Consider the following 24547-nt stretch of genomic DNA (forward strand, 5'->3'; position numbering starts at 1 on the left):
AGCAAGGGAACAGGACGGATTGCAGCAACTATCGAGGTATCTCATTGATTAGTATACCAGGCAAAGTATTCACTGGCATCCTGGAAGGGAGGGTGCGATCAGTCGTTGAGAGGAAGTTGGATGAAAACCAGTGTGGTTTCAGACCACCGAGAGGCTGTCAGGATCAGATTTTCAGTATGCGCCAGCTAATTGAAAAATGCTACGAGAGGATTAAGCAGTTGTGTTTATGTTTCGTAGATCTAGAGAAAGTATATGACAGGTTACCGATGGAAAATATGTTCGCTATACTGGGGGACTATGGAATTAAAGTTACATTATTAAAATCAATCAAAGGCATTTATGTTGACAATTGGGATTCAGTGAGAATTGATGGTAAAATGAGTTCTTAGTTCAGGTTAATTACAGGGGTTAGACAAGGCTGTAAACTTTCACCTTTGCTGTTCGTAGTTTACATGGAACATCTGCTGAAAGGTATAAAATGGCAGGGAGGGATTCAGTTAGGTGGAAAGGTAGTAAGCAGTTTGCCCTATGCTGACGTCTTGGTCTTCATGGAAGATTGTGCCGCAAGCCTGCAGTCTAATATCTTGGAACTTGAAAATAGCTGCAATGAGTATGGTATGAAAATTAGCCTCTCGAAGACTAAATTGATGTCAGTAGGTAAGAAATTCAACAGAATTGAATGTCAGATTGGTGATACAAAGCTAGAACAGGTCGATAATTTCAAGTATTTATGTTGTGTGTTCTCCCAGGATGGTAATATAGTAAGTGAGATTGAATCAAGGTGTAGTAAAGCTAATGCAGTGAGCTCGCAGTTGCGAACAACAGTATTCTGTAAGAAGGAAGTCAGCTCCCAGACGAAACTATCTTTACATCGGTCTGTTTTCAGACCAACTTTGCTTTACGGGAGCGAAAGCTGGGTGGACTCAGGATATCTTATTCATACGTTAGAAGTAACGGACATGAAAGTAGCAAGGATGATTGCTGGAACAAACAGGTGGGACCAATGGCAGGAGGGTACTCGGTATGAGGAGATAAAGGCTAATTTAGGAATGAACTCGATGGATGAAGCTGTACGCATAAACCGGCTTCGGTGTTAGGGTCACGTGAGGCGAATGGAGGAGGATAGGTTACCTAGGAGAATAATGGACTCTGTTATGGAGGGTAGACCAAGACGACGATGGTTAGACTTGGTTTCTAAAGATTTAAAGATGAGAGGTATAGAACTAAATGAGGCCACAACACTAGTTGCAAATCGAGGATTGTGGCGACGTTTAGTAAATACACAGAGGCTTGCAGACTGAACGCTGAGAGGCATGCCAGTCTATAATGATAATGTATTTTGGTTAATTTCCCTGGCACGGGGGCTGGGTATGTGTTGTTTTCATCATCATTTCATCCTCATCACGACGCGCAGGTGCTTACAGACGTCAAATCGAAAGACCTGCACCTGGCGAGCCGAACCCGTCCTGGGATCTCCCGGCACTAAAAGGTAAAAGCCATACGCCATTTCATTTATGGCACCTCTGTGGCAGTCTTGTTTCTCTCCAGTCTGAATTGCCTCAGAAATTGGTGTTTAGTCACGATCTTGTTTCACTTTTTCCCAAAATGCTTCATTTAAATCTTCCGGCAGAATGCGAGATAAGACTTTTCCAACGGATGTACGCAAAGTACTGTTTTTTTAGAACTTAACAGGCTTTTTGGACACTTACAAATGGAGTCCCATCCTGTTTCAACACGGAAGATTTAGACATGTTTCTTCCGTCTCTTTCTGTACTCTTCTTTAGAATTTGACTGCCACAGGGTGATTCGAAAATAAATTTAAAATGTTTAAGCAGCAGTCTGAGATTTTTAAATTATTCTATATTTGAAAGATCTTTGGCAAGCAAATTTAAACTATGTGCTAGACAACCCGTCACTAAATGAGGATATTTACCTTTCAAATGTTTCCATGCAAGCTTCATGTTAGAAGCGTTGTCTGTTTTCGGCGCTTGGACTTTGGAAGGACTAATTTCTCAGTTTCATAGCTTAGAATGTCAGGAATGTATTCTCCAGTGTGACGTGAGGTTTTAGTCTCTATTGCGTTTATGAACACAGGTCGGGGAGTTACACAAATAATATACATGCAAGGATTTCTACTGATGTCCGTTCAGCCGTCTGTCATTCCGCTATAGAAAGTATCTGTGTAACTTCTGCTTGGATTCTCTCAACTTCTTTAACAATGGACTGAACAGTCGGTGACGAGAAGGCAATTCGTAGGATGGGCGTAGCAGTTTGTGGTGTGCTCTGCAGTACGGGTTTGCCGTTGCAGAAAGATGCCCAAATTCTCAATTTCGTAGCTTAGAATCTCAGGAATGTAAACTCCGGTGTGACGTGGGGTTTTAGTCTCTAGTGCGTTTATGAACACAGGTGGGGAATTTCCACAAATAATATTTCTGCTGATGTCCGTCCAGCCATCTGTCATTATCGTCAATGATTCTACATTAGTAAGTACGTATCTGTGTAGTTTCTGCTTGGATTCTCTCATCTTCTTTGCTCAACAATCGACTGAACAGACGGTAACGAGAAGACAGTTAATTCGTAGGATGGGTATAGTAGTTTGTGGTGTGCTCTGCAGTAAGGATTTGCCGTTCTAGAAAGAGGGAGAAAAATGGCATACTGTATATTGTTTAAGCTAAGGATTCACCAAGTGTCTCCTTTCCTTCAGTGGTTATTTTGTCAACATATCCTAATAAACGTATCTGCTTTGTCAGTATGAAAGATGATGTAGTGATATTCTCCGGACCACCTTTTGAGCAGACTAAAGCGGAAGTGAGTGTATGGACCAGGGGATGGCGCGGGTGACAGGGGCAGCGCCTACGGTGTTGTCACATGGTAGGCGAGGGGGGCAAGGGGGCGCGCTACTCAACGCAAGTTTTGGCAGTGGTGCCGTCAGTGCGGAGCTGCCATGCTTACTTACTCAGTGGATGTCTTGAACACGTGCGTGCAGTTCCAATCGTACATCGTAGTCTGTTTAAAACAGCAGTGAGAGAATTTTATCAGTGTGCTTCGCTTTTACGAAAAGAGTGCATGTGCGTATTGTGTGCTAATTCATAATTCTTGTAGTGTAGTGTCTTGTACGTTGTAGGTTTCTTATTATTGTGCAATGGATCTGAACAAAAATTCACCAGACTGTTATCAGTTGAAGAAGAAACGCAAGATTTTTACGTCCGGCGAGAGAAACATGATTCTGTCTGTTTATAAGCATTTCCGAGCGAAAACTACTGACGGCGGAATTACTACTGTTCATGAAGCAGCGAGACAGACAGCAGAGACTGTGGGAGCTTCATATACAACCGTGCTCAAGGTGAAAGCAGATTATAAAACCGGAAAAGGGTTGGAGACACCTCGGAAACATAGAGGGACAGAAAGGAAAGTAACTCGTCTTCAGAAGTATGATTCCTTTACTCGAGCGGCAATAAGGAGAAAAAATCCACGTCTTGTACAGGGAGAACGATCTAGCGACATTAAATAAAGTGTTATCAATTGTTAATCAGGACAAGGAACTTCCAAAGTTCTCTAAAACAACCATGCGGAGGCTACTTTTAGATATGGGGTTTAAGTATATAAAGCGAAGGAGAGAATCATTGTTAATTGACAGGGAAGACATTGTTGCTTGGCGTCATAAGTATTTACGAAGTATTCGCGAAGTAAGGGCCAAGGGAAAAGCCGTAGTGTACACAGATGAGACATGGGCAAACGCCGGCCACACTAAGTCCAGGGTTTGGGTTGATACATCTATTAAGACAGCTACACAGGCATGAAGAGAGGGCCTCACCACAGGTAGCAAGTCACCCTTGGGTAAAGGGGGACGTGTACTGCTGACTCATGCAGGGACTGAATGTGGGTTCGTTGAGGGAGCAGAACTTATATTCGTGGGCAAGAAGACAGGCGACTATCATGGGGAAATGGACGATGAGCGATACGAGGAATATTTCACGAAGTGACTATTACCGAATATACCACCTAATTCAGTTATTGTCCTAGATAATGCTTCATATCACTCAGTGAAAATCGAGCGTGTGCCCACAAAAAGTGCCAAGAAACCTGTTATTCAGGCTTGGTTGACAGAGAAAAATATTACTTGGGAACCCTCTATGAATAAACTTGAACTTGAGGAAATACTCAATAAAATTCGTGCAAATTATGATGCCAACTATCGCATTGACAATTTGGCAGCAGCTGCAGGTCACGAGGTGTTACGTCTCCCTCCGTATCATTGCGAGCTAAATCCTATAGAACTTGTGTGGAGCCAAGTGAAGGGATATATTGCGGCTAACAACAAACGTTACAAGCTCCCAGAAGTGGAACAATTAATGCGAGAGGGAATACGTAAAGTGACTTGGAACAATGGCGAAATCATGTAGAACACGTGAAACAGACGGAGAATCGCATGTGGGAAGCTGATGGCCTCATAGAACTTCTTCACGACAAGATTGTGATCAATCTCAACGATGACAGCTCCAGCTCCGGTGATGATACCTCGTGTGCTGACCCCGACTCCGATTCCGACTTGGGTGTGCAGCCACTCGACAGCGATACAGATTAATTACTGCGGCACAAGGTAAGCTGACGCTCAAACCTCCGGCATGATTATAATAATAATACGTAATAATGTGTTTTATAAAAATATATTTGTAATAATTAATTTATTGAAATTGTGCTGGACAAAGCGGAGGTGGGACAGGTTTTCCTCTGTCAGTTTCAATTCCAGTACAAGTACATAATCATCACTTCTCTCGCTTAGTCATCAATCGCTCGTGAGCAGCGTGTCAGACCTCTCCAGCAGGCTCATTTCAAGTACTTTAAATGGATTCATTCGAAAGGAATCAGGCCATATATTTAGATAATAATAATAATAATAATAATAATAATAATAATAATAATAATAATAATAATAATAATAATAATAAATGGTTAATAATTTTATGAATTAATTTAATGAATATAATGCTTACTGTGTATGTCAAAAGAATTCGTTCGCAATGCCTTATGCGTGATATTGTAGTTAGTACATTAAAAATGTAAGTCAGTAAATCAATTGTGTGAAGATGTACGCCGTTAAAAGAATGTATGGGATTCTAACATGCATACGTTCAAGTATTAGGCCCCTAATTCTTTTAAATGCACTCGACGTACAATCCTTGAGCTGTGCTGTATTATAGTGCTCGAGTACAACTTCGAATCACGCGCCGGTTCATTTGGCAACAACGGCGAGTGTGAAGAGGCAATGACGTTACTTCCGCTTTAGTCTGTTCGAAAGGTGGTCCGGAAAATAGTAAGTTCACTGTCGGCATCAATTATGACAGACATATTACCATCTTCATATTTCTCAGTTGATGCATTAAACACATCTTAAATCACACCAACAGAACTACACATACTTGTAGACTTCTTCTGCTTCACAAAATAAATTACAGATCATATCGTGACATTTCGAACAGTTAGTTAAATGTGTTGGTTTTTCATTTTTTTTTTCATTGTAACGGCATTGCTCGTGTACTGCTCTTCGCAGTAAGCACAATTTTCCTTAAACTTCGCACCTTATGGAATTCCACTAAAATGTGTCCATATATATGTTTTCTTATAGTTTTGCACAGTTCCAAATGGCTACGTTTACACTGAAATGAGCAATGATGCCTGTTGAATCCCTTCCCATAGCAGAGCACGGAAGAAACTGATAATACACGCGGTGGCCTGGCCGCCTGACCGTCCGGGGCATCACTGAAATACGCAGACTGAGTTAGCAGAGACAACTCCCGGAACCACTGCTATTATTCGACACTTGGATGAGGATCAGACAGTATTTTTACTCGTAAAGAATGTCTACAGAGTCACGAAGCAGACATCGACATCGGAAAAATTCTGGTAAAATATGGTGGAAAATTTTCCGTTTCACATCACTAAGCGGGTCTGGTTGTTGACCCTACGGGGCAGGGGAGTTTCGGCAACGTCCATAACTTAGCGGTACATCAGGTAGAGTTCTGTCCGGCGTTTCGGGATGGAACTTTCGATACCTGCAAACGATCTTTTGAGGCCACCCAGTATTACACTCTAAGGCAGCCTATGAAGTTGTAGAAAAATTAACCAAATAGCTACACAGTGAATGATTCCCTAACACCTTATGGGATGTAAAGAACACCTACATTAGCCGAAGCCTTCCAAGCACAACTAAGCTGCCCAGGTAATAATATAATTCCTTCAATATCATCCAATAAGACATGTACAAACTTCAAGAGTACTGAAGATACTGGAAATCGAGAACCCAATACATTGAAAATACACAGAATGTTGGGGCATGAACCGTGCACTAGAAATGCAAGGTACTCAAAATGGACAAGCTCAAATACCTTCTTACTAGTTTAATGGGTCCCAAATGAGGTCATGCAAATCATCAAATCAATCAATCACTACTGATCTGCATTTAGGGCAGTTGCCCCAGTGGCAGATTCCCTATCTATTGATTCCCTAGCCTTTTCTTAAATTAATGCAAAGAAATTGGATATTTATTGAACATCTCCCTTGGTAAATTATTCCAATCTCTAACTCCCCTTCCTACAAACAAATATTTGCCCCAATTTGTCCTCCTGAATTCCAACTTTATCTTCATATTGTGATCTTTCCTACTTTTAATGACTCCTATCAAACTTATTCGTCTACTGATGTTATTCTACGCCATCTCTCCACTGACAGCCCGAAACATACCACTTAGCCGAGCAGCTCGTCTTTCTCCCAAGTCTTCCCAGCCCAAACTTTGCAACATTTTTGTAACGCTACTCTTTTGCCGGAAATCACCCAGAACAAATCGAACTGCTTTTCTTTTGATTTTTTCAAGTTCTTGAATCAAGTAATCCTGGTGAGCGTCCCATACACTGGAACCATACTCTAGTTGGGGTCTTACCAGAGACTTATATGCCCTCCAGCCATACGTCCGGCTTTCCTAGTACATGTCTTCTTTTTCAGGGTTAAAATTCCAGTCCAAGCAGATTTAAACAAATGCCCAATATCCGGTATTTTATCTCAAAGTTAATTGTCATTCATATCGGACCGTTTAACTATAATAAATGACCTTAAATTCTACCTGGGCCTATGACCTAGATGTTAGGCCCCTTTAAACAACAAGCATCATCATAAATTTTACCATAATTGACTACAAATTCAATTTTCTTGTGATGTTTCCGAAGTTTCATTTTTTTATGTGTGATAACACTCCTTCATGCGCCCAATGAGCGGCTTGTTTCCAAGCCTGCCGGGCTGAGTAGCTCAGACGGTAGATGCTGGCCTTCTGAGCCCAACTTGGCTCAATCCGGCAGTATTTGAAGGTGTTCAAATACGTCAGCCTCGTGTCGGTAGATTTACTGGCACCTGAAGGAACTCCCGAGGGGTAACATTTCGGCGCCTCGCGTCTCCGAAAACCGTAAACGTAGTTAGTGGGACGTAAAAACCAATAACATTAATAACTACGTTTTCAAACTGATGCTAAAAGGCGCTAGATGGCACTGCAGTACGGTATTAATTTCCGATTTCGAGTTCCACTCAGTCTTTTGCCGCCTTTCATAACGAGTTTTTGTATGTGCTATGTCTGTGCTTGACAAAATGCAAAAAAAAAAAAAGGTACTGTGAAACCTACAAAAACATTTTGTGCCATTCAAAACTTTTGAAGATTGCAGAGTTTATTATTATTATTTTGCATCTCATAGTACAATATGGAACGTGTTTTCTCTTTGTGAAAAGTCAGTGGAGCAAAGAAAGAGACAACTTAACTGTGGACTCGCTGCGAAGAATGTTATATAAAATATAATTAAAAGGAATTTCTCTTGAGCAATAAACAGTATACAAAGGAAAGATTAAGTGTATCTTCGTAACTCAATACATCATACAATTCCATCATTAGATGGAGTAATCAAATGCAAATATGTTTCGACTAGTTTGAGCCATCTTCAGTGGAAAAGGGGGGTTAGGTGGGGTTGAAGCAATTTACATATTACAAGCTAAAAATGTGCCAAAAAACATAACGAACAAATGAAAAAACAAACGAGAGACCAGACGGAAATAGAAACAGCACAATATACAATATTAAGATCATCATGTGGAGCAATAAACAACTCCCTGCGTTAAAATTCAGTGAAAACAGGGGTTAACAGAAAACATCATTGAATATAAAAACTGTGTTAACCTAAGAAGAAAAGAAATGATACAGATGGAAAAGAACAATAAATGCATATAGCGAGGTTGCGGACCCCTTTGTATAAAAAATTTTGGTTTTATAACAATTCAAAACAGGATGAAATCACTATGCCTACAAAGGCAAACTTTCGGCCTGAATTTTCGACCAGGAAATGTGTACCCATGTGGCGAAAGATTGATTGGCAGGCTGTCAATCACACCCTTTCTCTTCTACCCTGGCACTTGCTGCAAGTAGGTGAAGTCCAAGAAGCAGTGGACTTGTTCTATGACTGGACTCGTGCTGTGATTGGGGACCTTGTTCCCACTCGTAAGACATCTGCCAGATGCCCACCGTGGAAGAAAAGTGGCAACAAAATTGCAGAAATGAATAAAACGAAAGCCTGGAAAGACTGGAAAAGGTCACCTTCTGAAGCCAGCTATGAAACTTTTTCTGACATTCGCAAATACCATAAACAGCTTCTAAAACGGGATTACCTGGACTACTTAAAATTCTGCCTGCTTAGAAGTGAGAAGTAATAGCCAACGATTCTGGTCTCCGATAAACACCAGGAAAAATACAAAGCGTGTGCAAGACACAGTGGTAGTTACAGACCTGAAATTTTGAACGATTACTTTGTGTCTAATTTTGTTGCACCTGTTCAGTTCCCAGATTTTCTGTGTATTGATTATGTTCCTTGTCATAGCCTCAGTAATCTTTCCACCTCTGAGTCAGAAGTCTATTCTCTACTTTCCTCCCTGCCAGAGAATAAAGCTACTGGTCCCGATAGCCTCAGTCCTGTCTTCCTTAAGAATACCGCTACGACTCTGGCCCATCCTATTGCTGTTATATTTAACCGTTGCTTCTTAGCCGACTACTTCCTGACGACTGGAAAATCACTAACATCACTCCGGTTTTTAAAAGTGGAAAAAGGTCTGATGTCAGAAACTATAGCCCGATTTCTATATTACTAACCCTATCTCTCATCTGTGAAAAGATTGTACACCAGCGTCTTCTTTCTTTCACCCTCCCTTATATATCGTCCCAACAGCATGGTTTTCTTCCCGGTATCTCCTGCCTAACTAATCTGGCTGTTCTTCTCCATCGTGCAAAATCTGCTCTTAATGCCAGTTTTCAACTGGACGTGTGCTACATTGATATTGCAAAGGCTTTTGATACCGTAGACCACGCACTTCTTTCCTATAAACTCTCAGAAAGTTTTAATATCCATGGTCGCTTCCTAACTCTCCTGCAGAGCTTCCTCAATACCAGAACTCAGCGTGTGGTTCTTGATGGGTTCAGTTCGACTCTTGTTATGGTACATTCTGGCGTCCCACAGGGCAGTCTCCTAGGTCCCCTTCTTTTTGTCCAATTTATTGACGATCTCATTAATACTATATCCTCCGTTTCATCTGAAATTCTACTATTTGCAGATGACTGTAAAATAATCAAACAAATAGATTCTTTATCAGACGTAAACTCCTTACAGAGCGGGCTTAACTCACTCTCTGAATGGTGCTCCACATGGCCTCTTAAGCCTAATCCTACCAAGTGTTCCTCTATTTCGATCACGCTTCGTAAATCCCCTATTCTTATTAAATACTCCCTTCTCGGTAACCGGTTCCCAACTCTAACAGAACAAAATTACTTAGGAGTGTTGTTTGTCGGTAAGTTGTTATTTGTTCCCCATATACAAAAGAACTTCACAAACAATGTCACTTCTCGGTTTGTTGTATAGATTTTCTGACATCACCGATATCCACGCCCTCAGAGCCTACTATGTATCTTTCATCCTAGCGATTATTGAATTCGTGTCCCCCATTTGGTCTACCTCTTCACCCACTAATCTGAATCGCACTGACTGCGTGCAGTCATTCTTCTGTGCTATTGTTAGAGCCAGAGTATCTGATTGTCGAAATTTGAGCGGTAATCAGATACTGGATAAATTAAACCTACGCGTTATGTAGTCGCAGGAAAGTAGCTGACCTTAGATTCCTATATAACGCTGTTAACAGTTTATTTCATTCTCCTGAACCCGCATCCTTCTTTTCCCTACATGCTCCAATTCGCAAAACCAGGATTAATTCACCCCTTCATATTCCGTATTCCCGCCTCTCTCTCTCTCTCTCTCTCTCGTTCAAAGAACTTTATTTATCCGCATACCAACCCTCCTTAATTCTTTATCTTCTGACAGGAACTTGGACGTTTTTTCTTCGTATGCCTACTTTAATTGATTCTTCCTTAACCTAACCTAGTTAATTTTCTTCATATTCCTTTTTTATATTCGCATTGCTGTCCGCTCTTTTGTACATAATGTAATATTTATTTATTTTTTAATGTACTATACCGTTATTTATGAGTTATATCTGTATTTATCTTAGCGTGCCTAGCTATAAGTTCTTCTCTTCGTTTTACTTTCAATCTTTAATTTTCTTTTTGTTTCTTTTGCCTTCATGTTTTTACTCCCTTATTAAAAAAATTTTCATTGTGGAACTCTGTAATTCGGCTTCTCAGTGTTTTGGTTTCCCAAATAAATAAATAAATAAATAAATAAATAAATAAATAAATAAATAAATAAATAAATAAATAAATAAATAAATAAATAAATAAATAAATAAATAAATAAAAGCATATAATTGGTTTATTACGGCAGTTTTCATTTCATTAAATGTCATACAATCTCAAGCCTTACGTTACGTACAGGAGTGTTAAAAACAACCCCTACAAACGCCTTATTAGTAGAAACAAGTGAAGTACCGCTATCAAATAGAAGATACTACTTGTCTTGCAAGTATCGTCTCAAAAAAAAATTATAATTGACCCACCATCCCTTGTTGCAAAATTAAAATTATTATCAGAATATCTACAACAGCAGCATACACCAAAATCAAATTCATCAGCCTTAATAAAAGAGTATAAAACTATTTATCCCTTGCATAATAACATAATACAATGTCAGTCCCTTTACATTACAATAATATGTCATGCTTATCTCTAGTGATGGGCAACGCTCTCGCTCGAGACTGATGTCGCAGATCTCGAGACTCTCGCGAGAATCTCGAGACCGATCCTCCTGTGGTGCAAGCTGTGCGACGTACCAGTAACTACGACTGTAAACTTGGTAGTATATCATTGGCAGTTATTGTGTGAAAGAACGTTCTCATATAAAAACGTGTGAGCCAATATATTTTGTCAAAGGCCAGGAAAAGTACTGCATGATCAAATATGAACCCCTTAATACCATTAACGAAAGTGAAAACAGAATGTCATTATCTCAAACTGTTCACGACTTATTTGGGGTGGACATTTTAGCTGAATAACCATGCATAATTTGTGAATAACTGCAGATGGGATGTACACCCACTTGGATACTAGAGGCGTGCATTATTAGAACCTGAGACGGGGAAGATGTGCTTTGCTACATAGGCAACCCCCATTACACATGAGTGGAACGTGTAACCTAAAATGCCCGACTTTGCTCTAATTCTTTCAGCAGGGATGATGGTCAACGCTCTCGAGACCGATTCTCGTGTGCTGCGAGCTGTGGGACGTCCCAGTAACTACGAGTGTAAGCTTGCAAGTTATCATCAACAGTTCTCATATGGAAAGGCGTGTGACGACGTATTTTGTCAAAGGCCTAGGAAAGCACTGCATGTTGAACTATGAGCTCCTTAATACCATTAACGAAAGTGAATACAGAATGCCAGTATCTTAAACTGTTCACGAGTTATGTCAGGTGGACTTCTTAGTTGAATAACCTGTGTAATTTTTTAATTGTTATTAGGATGTAAACCTACCTGGATGCCTTACAATCGTTGTCGGCAGGGTAGCTTCTTGTGATTCAGACCGGGCGGGAGGTGTTGTGACGATTCCTCTTCATTGATATGCGTTTGTAAGTGACGGATCATACCAGAAATATTTCCGCCGATGCATTTTACTTCTTTTGAATAAGCAACACATTGGGCTGTGCTATGCGACATCTCTTTAAAATACCCAACATCCACGACTTACGTTGCGTTTCGGACATCGTCTTCAAGTTGTCGCGTACAACTATAGACAATTTCACATGGCATCGTCATATATCGAAGTACCTAATTATGACGCGAATACTCTATAACATTGTAAGGAATTATTTCCTTCGTCACCAAAATATCGGTAAACATAAGCAGTGGTCATATGTTATTGAATGCGGGGTCTGATAACGATGTACACCTACCTGTCGAAAGAATTGGAGCAAATTGAAGCATTTCAGAATACATATTTCACTCATGCGTAATGGTGGTTGCATATGCAGTAAGGCGCATCTTGCCTCGTCTCGAGTTCGAATAATGCACGCCTCTAGTATCCAGGTACGTGTGACGTGTACGTAGCCGTCAGGGTCAGGTTCTGTATTTAAACCACTCATTCGTGTACCTACCAGTGCATACAATGCCAGAATGCCTATCCTTTATAATTATGTTATATTGCGTCAAAATAGACCTCTGTAGAAGTGAACGCCCTAGTCGCTTGTTGACACGTATTTACGAAATCGAGAAGGCCCGTGGTTGGCTATTCGCATACTCGGCACAAACAACATTCAGTTCCGACTACCTGTAGGCCTACGACACGCTGCTCGCCGCACAATGCGGGGACAACGCTCTCGACATCTCTCGAAATTCCTCGCGAGAAATAGTGCCTGCGCTAGTCTCGAGAAATCTCGAGACCTCGTCTCAGACTGCCAAGCACTACTTATCTCCCTTTTTAGTCCCTTTCTCAGTGTGCAATACCGTATTTCATAATACATTATACTGTAAATTTAATATAATTATATGCTCACAGGATCCACTCAATCATAGCAAGCCTCAAAGGGATGCACTGTATCCTAAAACAGTTAACATTTCTTTAAACGTGGAAAACCCAGACTTGATAATTTATACAGGTGGATCAAAATCAGATATCAGAACAGGTGCTCCATATTATATTCCATTGCACAATGCTGATTGTAAATTTACGCTTCCGAAATTAGCATCAATATTTACAGCAGAAGCTTTCGCTATAAGGCAGGCGATCTTGTACATCAAACAAAATAGCATACCAAATTCGATCATTTTCCTGGATTCGTTGAGTGTGCTACGAAGTATAATATCTCTAAAGGGTCAAAATAATTGGTACATACTAAACATTCAAAAGTTATTACATGATCTTCAAAGCAAAGGACAAATTATAACGCTTATATGGGTACCAGGACATTCAAACAAACAGAAATGTCCACGCAGACCGACTAGAAAAGGAGGCTGCAGGTGGAAATGACTTAACTTATTGGCCCCGAGCCGAGAGTAAGTTGTGTTTGTGATTTGTGTAGGGACTCTTTCTTTGCAATGTTATATGCTCTTTGCTAATATATATCGATAGTGTGCTTGGTAATATTATTTGAAGAGGGTAGGGATGGGCCACTCGATCGCCTGCTCGAGCAGGCTCGAGTGCTGACGTCACGAACTGGTGTGTCGAGCGTGGTCGAGCCAGATCGAGCAACACGGAATTCCCTCGTGACGTAGGCTTGCATGTGCGCTAAGCAGGAGTGTGTGTTAGGGCTCGAGCCACAATCCCGTCTGCACTCATGCACGTTGATATTCACCTTCCGGCACTACGCGTAGAGTAGAAGTAGAGTCATTAGCGATAGCGTCCATTCTACAGAAATACATACGTACCGTAAGTCATAGTGGACGCATCAGTTTATTAAATCCATATATGCCCAGAATTAGTTTTTTTTATCAAATGGAAGTGACTGCTCGACATGGCGATTAGCTCTGCATAGTGATAGTATTTGTGTGGTTTTCCTTTCGTTACTTGGTCGCTACTTCCATTTTTGGTTCTTCTGAACATTGTATGTATCTTTTTAATAATATATTCTGTTCAGTTTCATTATAATGCTATATTTACTATTTCTCCTACATAATAAAAAAATGTGAAAAGACCTGAAGTCCTGCGTCCGATATAATATAACTGGGTTTTTTGCTATTGGTTTTACGTCGCACCGACACAGATGGGTGTTATGGCGACGATGGGATAGGAAAGGTGTTAGGAGTGGGAAGGAAGCGGCCGTAGCCTTAATTAAGCTACAGCCCCAGCATTTGTCTGGTGTGAACATGGGAAACCACGGAAAACCACTTCGAAGATGGCTGAGGTGGGAATCGAACCCACCTCTACTCAGTTGACCTCCAGAGGCTGAGTGGACCCCGTTCCAGCCCTCGTAACACTTTTCAAATTGCGTGGCAGAGCCTGGAATCGAACCCGGACCTCCGGGGGTGGCGGCTAATCACGCTAACCACTACACCACAGAGGCGGACTTACTTACACATTACGCCGTATCATTTCTCAGGCGATAATATTACTCTAGTCTAACAACCATATAATCCATATACTCCTATGTTGTGTAAGGGATTCAATGTATTCCGTTAATAATGTTAAGGCGTTATCGTTATAAATATTATTTTCATGGTACGAAATGTAACAAGCTATTTCTGAAATTGCCGGGTGAGGATATAGTTTGTTCAGTTGTGTTCCTGTTCACACACTGGTTTCATTTCATTAGTATTAAAAGAGCAAAGAAGATTGCCTCTCATCTGACTTAGTACGAGGTAATCACTCATAGATGGCAGACCATACTCCTGCTCGACCTAGATCGAGCAGTGACGTCATCAGCTCGAGCCGCTCGAGCTGCGCTCATGCCCATCCCTAGAAGAGGGCTACCTCTAGCCTTTGACAAGATGGCTGCCAGTGAAAAACTGAAATTTACCGATATATAACTCCTTTTAAAATGTAATGATGATTAGGAATGTCATTTTTCAGTGAAATTAGTAGTAATGTTAGTAATAGTGTGAGAAATGCTCTTTAAGAACAAATAGATGTGGAAATCAAAGAGGAAGTGCGAGGAGAAGACGGTGTTACAGCTCAGCAGGCGGAATGACTACAGACCCATGAAGCTAATAAAATAAAATGTTTCAAAGGTATTCCTTATTCCGCAGTTCGTGGTATGAAAGCCATTTATTTTCATGTATATTTAAATCTTTAATGGTCTTGCAAGTAAGAAACTTCTCAGGATATTGCGCCCTGGTGGGGGTGTGATAGGCGTCATTCAATTGTAATTAATTATTGAGGAATATATATTTCAGTTTCAGAAGCAAGAATGTCTTACTTTACATATTGTAAGTGCAGGCCAGGCCGAGATGGTATTGTGCAACCTGCCACAGACTGTTGTCTCTACTAAGATTAAGAAATACAATGGCCAGCAGAATTAGAATTCTCAGAAATGGTGACGAAGGGGAAAGAGAGAGGCGAAAGTTGTTGACAAGTTAGTGGAAAGATTCATCGCCGCGAGCGAAATTTGCAGTGGCAACCCCGCAAGAGCCGTGTGCAAAATTCCTAGAAAAGACGTCAAGGGAACTCCAAGCTACTAGCAGGAGCTGAACGCAAGGTTGGTACTTGAAGAAAAAAATATGAAACTTCTCAGTCCCGCGTAAGCTTGGACCAATCGAAAATTTCGCAGGCCAGGAAGCAGGCACAACTTCGTATTGTAAGAAGAACCAGCAACTAACTCCACGGATTAAATTTATAGAAGAAAGTGAGTTATAAATTGGGGATAAGGTGAAATTTAGAAGCCTAACCATATAATAAAAGTTATTAACTGAGGGAGATTGATTGGCGTAATTCTGAGAATTCATGAATGCTATCCGTTGATTGGCTGCAGGCAAGAGACGCTACAAAAGGGGCGCGAAATCCCAGCCTAGGATACAGGAGCTAAATTCACCGTTATATCAATTACCAGCGAACGATATTATTTGAGACTTGGCAATGAGGCTAATATAAAATAATTACATCAGTGGATCCCAAGTTTAAGCCACTGGCTGGGCCGCAAATAGTGGTATGAGGATATTGGAACTGCGTGCCATAAGATGACCTCCCGTGAACTCGGAGGAGAGGGGAGACGAATATAAATATAGGGTCGTGGAGACGGACTTACTTCTGATGTGTTCGAGCTGTTACCACGCCAGGGGTGTGTAACTTACTTGTAAAGAATTGTTCGAGCCGTTACTACGCCAGGGTGCGATCTTACTTCTGATAATGTGTTCGAGCTGTTACCTCGCCAGGGGTGCGTAACTTGTGAATATTTTCCGTGCTGTTACTACGCCAGGGAGCATGTGTGTATTTACTCGTGGAGTAGTGTTCGAAGTGTTAGAATGTTACGTAGCACAGTGATTCATGACATGTAGTAGTTCATATTACAGTCTTGAACAGTCTACTAGCAAGAAGAGTTCCAATATTTACCGAACTAATTAAATTAAAACCTACGGATAGGAGCGTGAGATTCTACAAAAGGAATTAGGAAGGACGTGGCGTGAGAACGATCACGGGTGTTCGACGTATTTCACCCAGTAAACACTCAATCATCAACTGATACCTGGTCAGCTGCGCGAACACGCGACGGGAAATCGAGTGCGCGTCCGGGCCGTTGTAGAGGGGATCCCGAGGAATCCCATGTTCCTAGTGTCCGGGAAAGGAATGAAGAATGTAAATGTACATTAAGTGGGCTAGATAAAAGGCCAGACATGTAAAGTTTCAGTTCAATATTAGTGTGTAAAATTGTTAAAATGTTAAAATTTTAAAACTTGAAATCTAATATGTGTAAATCTGAAAAGTGCATTGGATTACCTCTTCAAGCTGGCATGAAAACTAGTAGGATGCAGTGCTAAACTGGACGGGGCCTGTGCTCCTCGTCCGGTTTAGCAAACTACAGGCTGAGATGAGTACCCATGAATATACATTTGTAGACTGCTATCGTTAGCGGGAGGAAATCATATTCGCTCATTATGGTAACGTGATTGTGAAACGAACCGTTTCCGGCTCGTATAAATTCAGAGATAGATAGACAAAGGGACAAATTAATATGTACATAATTAGATCAAGCACTCATCATCATTTTGTTTATTTAATAGAGTAGGGTGGATTTGTTTATTCAAGTGCTTGAATTGTTTGTAATTATATGGAGCACGTTTCACGTAAAGATAAGATTAATATTCATTCTAGAAGCGCTCAACTGTGGTTTTCAGTTATCGGAAACTTTATAGATATTAAGGCATGTTGTAAGATTTTCCGGAAGTAGAGGGTTGCCAAGTGACCTTAATGGCTGTGGGACGGAATGAAGTCCATTGAATTGTCTGTAAATATCGATGATTATTTGTGCCGCAAAGTTTCGCTAGTGGGCAGAAATAATAATAATCAGTAGAAGTGTCGGAAGTACTCAATTAATATGGGTAATGTGTACATGCGTGTTTAATAATAATGCTTTGTGAATAAAGACACGGGTCTAATTTGATAGAACGATTGCAAATTAAAGTAATTAAAATGTGGAGATAACGTGTGGCGTGAATATTTTAATTCGGGCAGTAAATCCGATTTTAACACTAATGGTTGATTTAACGTTTTTTTGGACTCCATAATAATCATAAATAATTTTGTAGAAACGATAGAGGCACTTGTATAAGATGGTCACGCAATGTTGGAAGCCCAGAGTGATTTGAGCCAAAAGTTGAGGTCGGAAGTCGTGTGGGACAGAAATCCGCACGAGATGAAAGTAAATTGTACTGATGTTGATGAAGAAATAGATGGATCTTAAGGCCGACATTGAGGTCGTATGCCGAGACCGGTGTTATGAGTGGCAGAATAGAATCCACGCACCGAGGATTAATTAATTAAATGTTTTGAAGAGTCCCAGTGGAATAAATGGACGTCAAAATGAAAAGGAAGGAATAATTTAGCACTTGCAGAGATTGGAGGTGTTTGCCCAACTGCGAGGTGTTATGGGATTTAAGATTTGTCATAGGAGGACATGGTCTCCATGAATTAACGACAGTACGAAAATAAGGTTGCGGGTTCGAATACCGTTATTATGTCCCAACCGATATGAAATCGGATCTTGGAGGTTCATATTTGGGAGTTAACATATGTGACTAAGTTCTAAAGTTTGAAATTAAAATATAAATTTTCGAAATAATAATAATAATAATAATAATAATAATAATAATAATAATTTTTTAACGAGTAAATGATGTCTAAGTGCCAAACTAGAACGGAATTGTAAAAGGGGTTATGGTTTAAACCTAATAATAGTGGACTGCCGTGTAACAAGCGAAATTAATTTATTATGATAATGATAATAATAATAATAATAATAATAATTTGAAGAGGCAGAAGAATTTATTTTCTTATATTTCTGAACATAATAATGATGGTGGGAGTTGAAATGAAAATATTGAAATTTTCAAACTACCATAAAAATAATATTTGAAGGATCAGAAGAAGAACCTACTTTTTTATTTCAGATGATAATAAGAGTGAGAAGTTGAAATATTAGAGCGAGGATGATTACGGGTTACGGTAATCATGATCTCCACTATTAATGATGATGATAATAATAATAATAATAATAATAATTTTTTTATTAATACTTCGGATGATGATGATGAATGATACTAGGGAAGTCAGCTGGCGAAATAACATAATAATGTCAGGTTGTTGTAAATAATGACTTAAGTTAATATTTGTAATATGAAGGCAAATCCCTACATCTGGACCATTAGGTTAGTCTCTTTGTCGTTTCCTTCAGTTAACGATTAGCATATCTTGGTTAGGAACCCGGGGAGAGTTTGTAGTTTCCCGGGTTGGTCTCATCTCAATAAAAGTGGAGGCGATGACAGGGGTCATGTGATCGCGCCCACTTGGCCAACAGGTAATTGGTCCAGGACCATAAATGGTCATTGTGTTAACGAGGGTAAATCTGATACCTTCAGATATCAATGGTTCCACCACCCAAATGGATGGGTGGTCAAAAGTGTCAAATATTGCATAAACAAATTTCAGGAATAATTTGCTAATACCAGCAAATTAAGGATCAACAGATTGTGTTGTGTGCAAAAAATTATTTTGTTTTACTTAAATAAAATGCTCCTTGAGCATTTGCAAGGAAACAGTTCTAGGTTCTTGTTCTTGTAGAATAGTAAACCCTTGGTGACCGTTTAAATATCTGTCCCCATTCCTAGGACGGAGCCTTCATAATTTCCCTTTGATCTGATTTTTAATATATTTTGTGTGTTTCATAATGCACCTTAAAGTTCATGATTGGAGTGTCCCATTCAACCCTGTAGTACTGATTGGATAGCGCCCATACATTTAGTTTGAGATCTTATATCTCTATATTAAATTTTATTGTTTATTAGTTGTGATAGATTCGAACCATAACAGTCCCTGAGATAAATGCTGGTTGGGACTCAGGCTTTGAGCGGGTACAATATGAAGCGACACATTAAAGACAATGGGGTGGTACATAGTGCCTTATTTAAAATTTCTCTTTGGCTATGTCATAAATAATAGTGTAATACCAAAAGAATGGAAGGAATCTATAATAATACCAACTTATAAAGGAAGGGGTGATAAAAGGAAACCAGAAAACTACAGACCAATCAGCCTTACCAGTATAGTTTGTAAAATACTGGAGAGTTTAATAGCAAAGTACATCAGAGGGATATGTGATGATAAAAATTGGTTCATGAGGAGCCAGTATGGATTTAGAAAGAAATTTTCTTGTGAGGCACAACTGGTGGGATTTCAACAGGACATATCAGATCAGTTGGATTCAGGAGGCCAGTTAGATTGCATAGCCATAGATCTTTCCAAAGCCTTTGATAGAGTGGAACATGAAATATTATTAAAGAAATTGGAGGGAATAGGATTGGACGTAAGGGTTATACGTTGGATAAAAACATTTCTAAATTGAAGGGTTCAGAAAGTCAAAGCAGAAAATAATATATCACAGGAAGAGAAAGTTTGGAAGGGAATCGCACAGGGTAGTATAATCGGTCCGTTACTTTTCTTAATACACACAAATGATTTAGGGAACAATATAACATCAAAATTAAGATTGTATGCAGATGATATAATTGTTTATAGGGAAATAAATAACATTGAGGATTGTTCAGAATTACAAAGGGACCTTGAAAGTATCCAACAGTGGGTTGAAGAAAATAATATGAAGGTTAATGGAGGCAAATCAACTGTTACAACATTTACAAACAGGAGTTTTAAAACTGAATTTGAATATACTTTGGATGAGGTAGTTATCCCAAAAGATGGCAAGTGAAAATACTTAGGTGTGAGATTTGAAAGTAATTTGCACTGGAAGGGTCATGTTGATGACATTGTTGGGAAAGCATACAGATCGTTACATGTCATAATGAGGCTACTTAAAGGATGCAACAAAGAATTAAAAGAAAAAAGTTACTTAAGTATGGTTCGTCCATTATTGGAATATGCAAACAGTGTTTGGGATCCTCACCAAGAATACCTTAAAAAAGAAATAGATAGTGTGCAGAGGAAAGCAGCAAGATTTGTAACAGGGGATTTCAGGAGAAAGAGTAGTGTATCAGAAATGTTAAGGGAACTTGGGTGGGAAACTTTAAGAGAAGGGAGAAAACTAGACTTATAGGATTATATAGAGCCTATACAGGAGAAGCAGCATGGGGAGAAATCCGTGAGAGGCTTCAGTTGGAAAATAATTATATTGGCAGAACTGACCACAAGTATAAAATTAGAAGGAATTTTAGCAGAAGCGACTGGGGTAAATTTTCATTCATTGGGAAGGGTGTGAAGGAGTGGAACAGTTTACCAGGGGTAGTGTTTGATCCTGTTCCTAAATTTGTGCAGGTATTCAACAAGAGAATATAAACAGCAACAGGGAAAATAAATGAAATGTTAGAGGGCATTCGACCAGTGCAGGCTACTGTAAATAAAAAATGTGTGTTGAAAAAAAATTAATTCCATCCCCTGGTCCATGGAGTTTGGACAGCCAAAGTAGGGGACTGCCTGTAGGGGTGAAGTACAGTGGGGACTTCGAGGGCCCTGGGACCGCTACGGTAACTGTGAAGGCCCTTCAGGAACTCTGAAAAGTGGTGGCAAAAGGGGGCTCTGGTTAAGAGGCAGCAGGTCGTTATGCTACTTAGGTTCCAAAATGGGTTTAAAAAAAAAAAAAAGTAAATAAATGCAATATAAATTTTAATCTTATACCAGTTGCATAGTATTATTTGAAGTAATTCCACATACTGTAAATGAGTTGACTATGTTTGTAAGTATAGGAGATATTATAAGTAGAATTTTGTAAACAATATAAATTTTTTAAGGATGATCTGTTTGTTTAATAGAAAAAATTATTAGCATAAATTGTATATTATTGTATTCTAGAATTTTTTTTTCTTCTCTTGTTAATTTAAAATTTAGTGCTTGACAATAATGTATTTTAGTGTACCATTTGCCACCGAGGTAGACACCTCATTTGCATATAAAGAGATTTTGATTTGATTTGATATTTTCTCCAAAATAATCCCAGTCCCAAAGCACTTTCAATCCAAATATGCAGGGCTCAACGGGTTAAGTTTTAATATTGCAATTTCCTACACTTACTACTACACGATTATCAAAGATTCAATAAGATGAGACTGGGCTGAGCACTGTGTTAAAACATCTAAGATAAAAGCATTTAACCTACAATAAGTACACACCCATGGTTTTATGGGGGAACATACTCTTGCCGGCACACAACTACGATCATATGGCTACAATTGAATCATGTCCTAACAATGGATTATAAGTTTAACGTGATTAACTCACCAGTCTGTTCATGTAACAAAGCGATAAGTGATATTAATCATATACTATTTCAGTGTGACCAATTCAAAAATCACTGACACAATTTCATTAAGGAACTATCGCTGCACAAAACTGACTTCTTCACTATGTCTCTCGCTACAAGATTTCCTGGACAAATGTTTGCTAGTATTACAACTCCCAGTTCAGAATTAACCCTACAAGAGTTAACATCTCAATGTATCCACTAGCTTCAAGGAAGAAGTTTGTAAAAAAAAAAAAAAAAAAAAGAAATAATCAGCCTAAAGAAACACTAGTTACACATGTGGAAAACTTATAAGACAAATGTGGAGAAAATACGTATGGAAACTGGGCAAACACGTAAGCAGAGCCCAACAACCCTACAAGGAGAAGAAGAAGCCCACATGATTCTATTTCTGATTGTTATCCATCTTAGGTGAAATAATTAAGATATAATTGGCTTTTAGTTTGGGTGTCCATCTGTTTATATTATTAATAAATACACATTAAAATGTTTCCATGAACTACAGTAAAGAGGAGTTTCATTCACAGCAATAGGCTTGAGAATGTTTTTGATTTCATATGAAGAACCAAGGACAAAGTTTATATAAAAGCAAAGAAATTATTTTATGTTTACAATATTTTAGTTTAAAAGGAAAAATGTAGAGCAGGTACAACAAGCTAAATTTATTTTTACAAGTTTTTGTTCAATACATTCTTTCAATAAAGTGAATAATAAGGGAGCCATCAACAATGAATAATAATAATAATAAACTTATTTTATCTGGCAAGATTAAGCCCATTAGGCCCTCTCTTCCATAGATCATTATTATTTTGTTGTTTTGACAACCGGTCCAGTAATGAGTGGTTATACATTATTAGTCACAAATAATACAAGACAACCAATGAAAAATACCAAATCACTTATCACGAGAACACCAAATTTCAAAACATAGCAAAAGAGACCCCATAACCTCATACCAAATTGGATTTTAACACACCATACAAGGATATCTTTGTAAAGTAAGTGGTGCAAAGTCTTTTGGAACATTTCTCCTGAATATTACCTCTTTTGTAATTCATGTACACTATTTTACAGCAGTTTTATGCATTACTATACACTATCAATAAATCACAGTGACAACTGACAAAACGTAAATGTAATATATACAACACAATTCAATTGCCTAATGAAATAGAGGACTTCTAAATCTAGAAATTGTGTGTGAAAATCTGATGAACAGATGGACATATGTTAGCACCAGTTGTAATAAACTCAAGGACTTCTTTAGGCATTCCCAGATTGGCAACAATAACAGAAACATGCTGCACAACCGGCATTAGAAAGTAAACTATGAAATTTAGTCTCTGTAAAGGTAAGTAGCGATACAGACTACAGAAAGATAAATATTTAGTCAGATAACCTGCACATATCTTTCAAAACACAATTTTTTAAAAAGATATGAGAGTGCAATATTTATTACATTTCGTGCCAATCTTGTATTCTGGTAAAAACCTCTCTCCACACAGACACATCCTCCTCATCTACATAACCATCAGTGTACAAAAATAGTGACAACTGATAAAGTATATGTACATTAAAATCTTTAAATCTAGACTATGAAGTCTCGATGGTTTCTTAAGCTACTAATACGGTATGTTCTTCATCTGAGTTAGATGATGTGGTCATTTTACGTACATCATGAACAGGTTGCTGAAATTTCAAATACGTTCCTACTCCATCTGAGGAACTTCCCCAGTCACCCTGACAAAGAAGAATCAAATGTATTTAAAACATTGGCAACCTGTATATAAAATGACAGGGTCTCACCCAAACAAGAAACATAATAGAACATTAGAAGTTGTTCTGTTGCATCACAAGAATTGTAGAACCATTTGTCACTGAAAGGTCAACATGAAAGATCAGCATACTCTGCAGATGGCAAGGAGAGAACATTAGTTTTAACTACATCAATGATATATCACCTGGAAAGTTAACATGACCTATAAAAGGATTAAGACTGACAGGACAAGGATTTCTCCAGATTTAACAGTGAGGAGCTTCCAAATTATAGCATTTCAAATGTGCATGAAACATCAGAAGATGTACCATGGGATGAAAACATGGACATCAGTTACAACTGTGAATACAATAAATTATTGGAGTAAATAGCTCATTACTATGACATCCACCATATCACCAAGAGAAGGATACTGTATAACATCCTAAAAGTAGCAAATTTTTTTTTTAAATTAACAGTTAACTGATATTTAGCTTTTAATTACTTCTTTCTCCTTTCTATTGTTTCTGCATTTCTTCTCACTAGTATTTTTCTTTTAGGTGTGGTGGAAACATGACACCATGTATGAGCTCATAGGGACTATAAATGGAGACACTTGATAAGCTTTGTTTTGTAAATCCTATAAACAGTCAAAATACCTCACATTCAATACTGTGTTAGGGCGATGACCGAAGACATCCCATTTTGCTACAATGAATCAACAATACTGGTAATGTGTAACAATGTGAAGGCATTTAGTATTGTCAGGAACATGGTGTTTCACATCAAGGGCAGAGGGACCTTTACTGTGGATCATGAGCATGTAAGGAGAGACTTACAGTTACAAGGTTTCTATGTATGATATATGACAGAT

The 24547-nt window shown here is 38.9% G+C and overlaps 1 protein-coding gene across 3 annotated transcripts in view; it reads right to left on the bottom strand.

Moving 5' to 3' along the window:
• LOC136864091 (5'-AMP-activated protein kinase catalytic subunit alpha-2) overlaps positions 1 to 24547 on the bottom strand; it is a 460086-nt gene that overhangs the window by 192515 nt on the left and 243024 nt on the right. For 2 of the 3 annotated variants that reach the window (XM_068226161.1, XM_068226163.1), the window contains one exon: positions 22560 to 24547. This exon is cut by the window's right edge and continues 5445 nt beyond it. The exons of the other annotated variant lie outside the window; for it this stretch is intronic. The gene's annotated coding sequence lies outside the window, so the exon portion shown is untranslated. Of the gene's footprint in view, positions 1 to 22559 lie in introns of those variants that run through there. 3 annotated transcript variants of the gene reach the window in all.

This window comes from Anabrus simplex, chromosome 2 (genome assembly GCF_040414725.1).
Source record: "Anabrus simplex isolate iqAnaSimp1 chromosome 2, ASM4041472v1, whole genome shotgun sequence".
Lineage (NCBI taxonomy): Eukaryota > Metazoa > Arthropoda > Insecta > Orthoptera > Tettigoniidae > Anabrus > Anabrus simplex.